Source organism: Nicotiana sylvestris, chromosome 7, assembly GCF_000393655.2.
Source record: "Nicotiana sylvestris chromosome 7, ASM39365v2, whole genome shotgun sequence".
NCBI lineage: Eukaryota > Viridiplantae > Streptophyta > Magnoliopsida > Solanales > Solanaceae > Nicotiana > Nicotiana sylvestris.
In genome coordinates this window covers 42,949,579-42,957,947 of record NC_091063.1, presented here as the reverse complement: position 1 = coordinate 42,957,947, position 8,369 = coordinate 42,949,579, and the positions used below count along the sequence as shown (strand labels likewise).

At 41.5% G+C, this 8,369-nt stretch overlaps 1 pseudogene; it reads right to left on the bottom strand.

Annotated features, from left to right (window-relative positions):
- Positions 1-7,661: 7,661 nt before the first annotated feature.
- Positions 7,662-8,369, bottom strand: part of LOC104232022 (cytochrome P450 CYP72A219-like) — a 57,276-nt pseudogene continuing 56,568 nt past the window's right edge.

Below are 8,369 nucleotides of genomic sequence, written 5' to 3'. Positions count from 1 at the left end.
AAGAGATAACACTACAGGTAGAATGACTAGGAGTCCCTCTCTTCTATAAACGAGGCAGACCCGACAAGGCTAAGGTCACAGTCTTGGCATGACAGTCCAAGATAGCGTGGTAAGGTGATAACCAGTTCATCCCCAATATGACATCAAAATCAACCATGTCCAGAAGTAAAAAATCTACACGTGTCTCAAGACCCCCAATCACAACGATACATGAAAGATGGACTCGATCTACCACAATAGAATCACCCACCGGTGTAGACATATATAAAGGGCACTCAAGGAATCACTAGGTATGACCAGATACGGTGCAGAATAAGATGACACATAGGAGTATGTAGACCCTGGATCAAATAGAACTGAAGCATAAATAGAACTTAAGCATCTCTACTACAAACCAGAACAGTACCGGTGATAACCGCATTGGAAGCCTCGGCCTCAGGCCTGGCTGGAAGAGCATAACATCGAGGCTGAGCCCCTCCACCCTGAACTACCTCTCTGGGACGGCCTGCTGCTGGTTGTCCTCCACCTCTAGCTGCCTGACCTCTACCTCTAATACCTCTACCTCCACCTCTAGCACCTCTACCCCCACCCCTAGCTGGCGGAGCGGGCGGTGGAACACCCGGTGCCTGAACCATCGCACAATAACCCTACTGCTGTGATAGAATACCCACCAATCACGGACAGGCCCTCCGGATATGACCATACTCACCACACTCAAAGCATCTACCTGAGTGTTGCGACTGAGGAAATTGAGACTAGCCTTGGCAACCTGAATGACCACCCCGAAAACTCTGGAGCGGCGGTGCACTGATAGGAGCTGGTGGTGCACTGTACGGCTGCTAATCAAAATACTGCATATGAGAACCATGGCCACCTGAAGCACCGTGAGAAACCTGAAGTGCTAACTAAAAAGGCCTAGGAGGATGGACCCTACCATACAAATCCTTGCCTCCAAACAAGGCACCACTAAATCTTCCTGAATGACGAGTCCTCTTGTCAGACCCCTAACCAACCCCCTGTAATAGAACCATCTCAACTCTTCTAGCCACATTGGCCGCCTCCTGAAAAGAAACCTCACTCCCCGTCTCCTTAGCCATCTGAAGTCGAATCGGCTGAATAAGTCCCTCAATGAACCTCCTCACCCTCTATCTCTCTCTCTCTCTCTCTCTCTCTCTCTCTCTCTCTCTCTCTCTCTCGGTGGGAAGTATGATAATAGCATGACAGGCCAAGTCGATGAATCTGGTCTTATACTGAGTATCGGTCATAGAACCCTACTAGAGACACTCAAACTACCTCCTATAGATCTCTCTCTGAGTGATAGGGAGAAACTTCTCCAGAAATAGCTGAGTAAACTGCTCCCAAGTCAAAGCTGGTGATCCGGCTAGTCTAGCCAAACAATAATCTCTCCACCAAGTCTTGGCGGATCCAGACAAGCGGAAAGTAGCTAAGTCAACCCCATTGGTCTCTACTATCCCCATATTCCTAAGAACCTCATGACAACTGTCTAGATAATCCTGGGGATCCTCAAAAGATGCACCGCTGAAAGTAGTAGTGAAGCGCTTGGTGAACCTATCCAATCTCCACAAAGCATCGGCAGACATAGCTACTCCATCACCGGTCTGAACTACCACACCTAGCTGAACTGCTCCCACTAGCTGAGCTGCTGGAGTCTGAAACTGGGGAGCCATCTGCTCCGGAGTGCGAGTAGCAGGAGTCTGGGCTCCTCCTCCAGCCGGAGAGACGGCTGGTGCTACAGGAAGCAAGCCTGCTCGGGTAACACTCTCCATAAGGCCCACTAGATGGACCAGAGCATCCTGGATTACTGGGTTAGCAATAAAACCCTCTAGGACCTGAGCTGGGCCCACCGGAACTATCTGGGCCGGAACATCATCATCAAAGTCAACCTGAGGCTCCGCCGCTGGTGCTGCTTCTCTAGGCTGAGCTCTACCCTACCTCGGCCTCTAGCACGACCTCGACCTCACCCTCTGCCCCTTATGGGAGTTGCTGCTGGGGGCTCCGGCTGCTGATCGGTGGATGAGGAAGCGCGTGTTCTCGCCATCTTCGAAAGAACAGAGTAGAAATTCAATTAGCATTGAGAAACCAAACCGCACGACCGAAGAGAATAAATGTGAAGTTTTTCCTAACTCTGTAGCCTCTGGGAGATAAATACAGACGTCTCCGTACCGATCCCTCAAACTCTACTAAGCTTCACCATGAATTGTGAGACCTATGTAACCTAGAGCTCTGATACAAATTTGTCACGACCCGGATTTCCCACCCTCGGGAGTCGTGATGGCGCCTACTCGTGAAAGCTAGGCAAGCCGAGTATTATAGATTCACTAACTCTTTTATTTAGCCTTTTTTAACAATTTAAAACAACATACAATCAACAGTGAAATAGTAACAATAAATAAAGACATGCGGAAGACGTAATCTGATAACTTAGGCAAAAACAAGTACGACAATACCAAGTACATCTCTACCCGGAACTGGTGTCACAATATCACAGACCATGTACGAATACTACAAACAATTGTCTGGAAGGAAAGATACAATCTGTCTCTAAAGTAAATGAAAACAGAATATAAAGATGGAAGAGAATGCAGGGGCCTGTGAACGCCTACAGGACTACCTCGGAATCCCTGTCTGGAATGAAGGCAGCCACCCAAAGCTATGGTCCAAAAGCTACCGCTCCGGGATCTGCACATAGTGCAGAGTGTAGTATCAGCAAAACCGACCTCATGTGCTGGTAAGTGCCTGACCTAACCCCGACAAAGTAGTGACGAGGCTAGGACCAGACAACCAAATAAACCTGTGCAGTTATATCATATACAGGGGAAAATAAAACAGAAATAAACAATTAAAGATGGGAGGGGGACATGCTGCGGGGGAATATTATTTACCAACAGTAATTCAAGAGAAAAAGCATATAGAACAATTTAAAATTCACAGCAAAAGAATAAGGAAATCGTAACCAACCAATAAACACTTTTATTATTTATTGTTGCGGCTCGCAACCCGATCCAAATCATAAAACACTGTTGCGGCGTGCAACCCGATCCATATCATTTATCACTATTGCGGCGTGCAACCCGATTCAATTATATTATTGTTGCGGCGTGCAACCCGATGCAAATATAATATTGTTGCGGCGTGCAACCCGATCCAAATATAATATTGTTGCGGCGTGCATGCCCGATCCATATCATGCAATTCAACACCAATCACAAAAGAGTCCCGGCAAGGGAATCAGCTATAACCAAACTTGTTCCAACATCTAACTTCACTAAGAAATCTCAACTAACACCAATACCTAACCGTAAGCAATTTCCATGAAAATAATCATATTTCTTGCTCAACACAGAGAATCAACAACTTAGGCATTCGTAGTACTTATTAAGAACACAACGATTTCAATTTAAGACTCACGGTCATGCTTGACACCAACGTATAGATAATCGTCACCATGCCTATACGTCATACTCGACAAGTAACACATAGCAAATAGGACACAACTCTTAATCCCTCAAACTAAGGTTAGACCAAACACTTACCTTGAACTTCCACGGCCAACTCAAGCCTCAAAACACCACTTTTCCTTTAGAATTCGCCTCCAAACAACTCGTATCTAGTCCAAATTGATTTAACAACGTCAATAAATGCTAAAGAATTCATACCCAATGCTTAATTATAGGTTTTCTATCATTTTTCCCAAAAGTCAAAAATCGACCCCAGGCCCGCTTGATCAAAACACGAGGTTCGGGTCAAAACCCGATCACCTATTCATCCACGAGCCCGAATATGTAATTAATTTCGAAATCCGACCCCAAAACGAGGTCTAAATTCCAATTATTCAAAAAAGCCCTAACTCTACCCAAAATCCCAAATTCTACCATGGAAGAACAATATTTAAGCCTAGAAATCTAATGGGTGTTAATGGAAATTGAAGAAAACGAGTTTAAGATTACATACCTATGATTTGGTGTTGATTTTACTCTTCAAAAATCACCTAGGTTCCGATTTTGGGGAAGGAGATGTGAGAAAAATAGGTTATTATCGTTTCTGTTACTGTTTAAAAGAGCTCGACAGTGTTCATTGCGTTCGCGAGAACACTATCGCGATCGCGAAAAGCTGCCAAATGTGGACTTACGCGATCGCGAGTCCTCCTATGCGTTCTCGAAGGGTTGGCCCCCTTGACCTTTGCGTTCGCGGTCCTGTGCACGTGTTCCCGTAAAAGAACGATCACCTCCCACACCAGCCCCCCATTTACACTATGCGTTCGCGGGATATGGGTCGTGTTCGTGTAGAGCAACCCCCCAGTGCTCCACGTTCGCGTCCCTTACTTCGCGTTCGCATAGAACAATTTTACCCCAGCCCAAATTTCCCTTTCGCGATCGCGTGATAAGCTTCGTGATCGCGAAGCACAGAAGGCATGTGCATCAGAAACATCAGTTCTGCAATTTTCCTAAGTTCAAAAACCTTCCAATACCTATCCGAAACTCACCCGAGCCCTCGGGGCTCCAAACCAAACATGTACACTACCTCAAAAACACCTTACGAACTTACTCGTGCGATCAAATCGCCAAAATAACATCAACAACCATGAATTTAGCATCAAAATCATGAAATCACTTAAGAACCTCAAATTTTCTAATTTTCTCAAATACGGTCCGATTCTCATCATTTCAAGTCTGTTTCTTACCAAATTTTACAGACTCAACTTAAATCACATATAAGACCTGTACCGGGCTCCGGAACCAGAATACGGGCCAGATACCATCAAATTTTAAACACATTTTATTTCCAAAAACTCATAAATATTCCAAAAACTAATTTTCTACAAAAATTCATTTCTCGGGCTTGGGACCTCAGAATTCGATTCTGGACATACGCCCAAGTCCCATATTTTTCCGGCAAATCACGGGTCCGTTTACCCAAAATATTGACCGAAGATAACTCAAATTCATTTTAAAGTTATAATTCATCATTTTTCACAGATTTTCACATAATGGCCTCCCGGTTACGTGCCCGGATTGTGCACGCAAATCGAGGTGAGGAAAGAGGAGGTTTCTAAGTCCTCGGAACGCAGAACTTACTCGTAAATAAAGTGATGACCTTTTGGGTCATCACAAGCATAAATTGTGGCCTCCGGCCCAAAGATGCATAAAGCCTAAACTGCAGCCTCAAGCCCAAAGATGCATAAAACATTAACTGCGGCCTCAGGCCCAAATGCAGGTGTTCGACATTCAGGGATTTAAAATCAGGAACTGAGAATCATACTGCAATACATGATAGTGAAATACTGAATCACACTGAGTTACATGATACTAGATCACACTGAGTTACATAATACTGGAATACTGAATAGGACTAAACCGAGACATGTATTCTTGAACTGATTATGAACACTAAAACTTTAACTGTTATGGAATACTGAGTAATCTATACTAAGACTCGAGGGCATCAAACCCAAGTCTATTGAATACGCACTGAGCTCACAACATTCAGAATGAAATTCATGAATGAGTTATGAAGCTAGAGAATAGAATTTCTACAACTATTCAAGGAACTAGGCTAAACTATATTTCTGAGGCAATTAGTAACATCGTAAAAGAAATGTAGTGTAGGGAGAATCATTAACATTTTCAAACATAGAGAGTTAGCCTCACATACCTTAGCTTCCTGCTCTTGAGTACATTCGCCAACCTTTTCAACTTTAATCTATATCAATACAAGTCAAAGGGATTCCATATTAGTAATAATATTCATGTTTTGGTTACTTAGGCATTTTCTCAAGCACTTGGTGGCACAAAGCTTAATAGTCCTTATTAATGGTGTCTCTACACCCAATAACCCATTCTCTTGCTCCTAGATAAATTTTAAAATCTGAAATGGTTATAATCAACATCATTCTTTATCACCCATAAGGTAAACAACATCCTTAACCAATAATCAACAATCAACACCCCAAACCTATAACCGTTCATATTTTTCTATCAAACTCATCAACTCATATCTCATGAACTAGAGTCTATAATCATTAATCCAATGCTAGAATCAATTAGAGGGTGAAGACATTACCTTTTTGAAGTTCAATCCCCTTGAATTCGAGTTCTAGGGTTCCTTCTCTCAATAATGATGTCCCAATCGAATATCTAATGATATGGAGGGTTTACCTATGTTAATAAGATATTGGAAAATTGAAATTAACTTAGAATCACTATTAGAACTTACCTTGGGTGGTGGAGGGACCCTTAAGGAGTTAGGTTTTTGAGAGCTCTCCTTTCTAAAGCAAGTTTTTATGTTTTGGAGGTGTGGAAGACGAAGTAGGGCTTTAAAATGGCCCCCCAAGTGTGCACCTGTAGGCCTGACCGCAAACGTGACCGCGTAAAATAGCAGTAACGCTGCCACAAGTGTGCGACCGCGCTCTGGTAACGCACTGAGCGTGCATATTGCATATTGTTCTGTAAAATGCACATAACGTTGAGGCATTATAATATATCGTTGGAAAGATATTTCAAAGACCTACAACTTTCATCTTTTGAGTTTTCACAAATTCCTTTCAATTTTTCACTAACTACTGCTGGAAGACGGACCTTTTGTAAACTTAGTCGATTTTGTCGAATCTTATGCACCTCACTCTCCATCTTGATTCCGAAACAACTATTTTCACCAATGATCATCCTTCTAGGACTTCATATGTCTAAATATCAAATTAATACCCATTTAATATATATACACCTAGTCCGAATGCACGGGGTGTTATATGTTAGGAGAATTATTCACATTGTAAGTCAAACGATTACTTTATTAACGTATCTAAAAAAATTCTTTCTTTCGGTATGAAAAATCTACTTTTGTATTAAAAGTAATAAATATTATTATTTTAACGTACATGTAAACCTGTTATTTCTTAAAAATAGGGCCCCAAATTTTGAAGGCCTAAGGCACAAGCCTTATTAGGTAGAAAATTAGAGCCGGCTTTGTTTATAGTGATCTTGGTAGAATCCGTCATTTATAAATGATAGTGTAGTTCTCCACATCGTCATTTACAATCATGTTACAATCATGATTATTAGGGTTATATAACATATGTCCAAAGGATACATTAGTTGTTTTTCATTTGCCAAAATGCAAATTACATGCCATACATATATGTCACATGCATGAAGACTAAAGGTATATTTTTTAACTTCGTGAAATCATATAAAACATGTCTTTTGTGACGATTATATCTATACTTGAAAGTTGGTGTATATATATATTAAAGGTTGAAGATATCTTAGAAGTATGATGTCTTCTTGTTAGGAGCATGTAATATAAAAATTTGTTATGCATTATTCTTGGCAACAATATTATGATTTTGACATCTTCAACTATGAAAACAATTCTTGAAATGTCGAAATTATGAGGTGTTTAATTTGGTGGATATTGATATGCAAAATTCAATCCATTAGCTCTTCCTAATGTAGTTGAAAGTTTGAGTTGCATCTATGGAAAGCGCTATACAAACTCTCACAAGAACAGATGAAACATTATAAAAAAATTAAGCTGAACTAATACAACTCCGTAGAATAAGGAAAAAAAGAAGGGAACAATTTTGATAACGTTAACCAAACTGCAATTTTTAAATTCAAAGACTGACTTCAGCCGTCACGCGATTATTTTAGCATCAATTCACTCGATTGATACATGGAGAATCAACTCCAACAACAACAGCAGCAGCAGCAACAACAACAACAGCAACAACAAAAAGAACAAACCCAGTGTATTTCCACGGTGTGGGGTCTGGGAGGGTAGTGTTCATGCAGGCCTTGCTACCTTGTGGAGGTAGAGATGTTGTTTTTGGAAGACCCTCGGCTCATAAAAAGTATGTCTCAGCAGTTTTGAAATGCCAGTGATCTAATATATCACAGCATATATAATTTTAAAGTTTGCGCATAAGCAGAGGAGCACCATACTGTGGATGAATAGTCAGTATATGAATAGGAGCATGTGTGTAAGATGGGGATAGTTCAACGGAGAATCTTTGCAAGATCATAGCTATTGCCATTTTTGCTTCCAACATCGCGAAGTTTTGTCCAATGCAAATTCGAGGCCCCCTCCAAATGGTATAAATGAAACTTGTCCATTCGTTGCCTTTGACACTCCTTCACTAAATCTTTCTGGTTTGAATTCCTTTGCGTCTTCAACCCATATTTCCTTATCATAATGTACTAAGATTGCTGGTATAACGAGTAGCACTGCAGCTGGTAGATTTAACTCCCCCAATTGGACTGCTTCTTCGTTCCTTCTTCCAAGTGATGGTAAAGGAGGAAATAGCCTTAACGTCTCGTACAAGATCATTGTCACCTATATTGTAAACAATT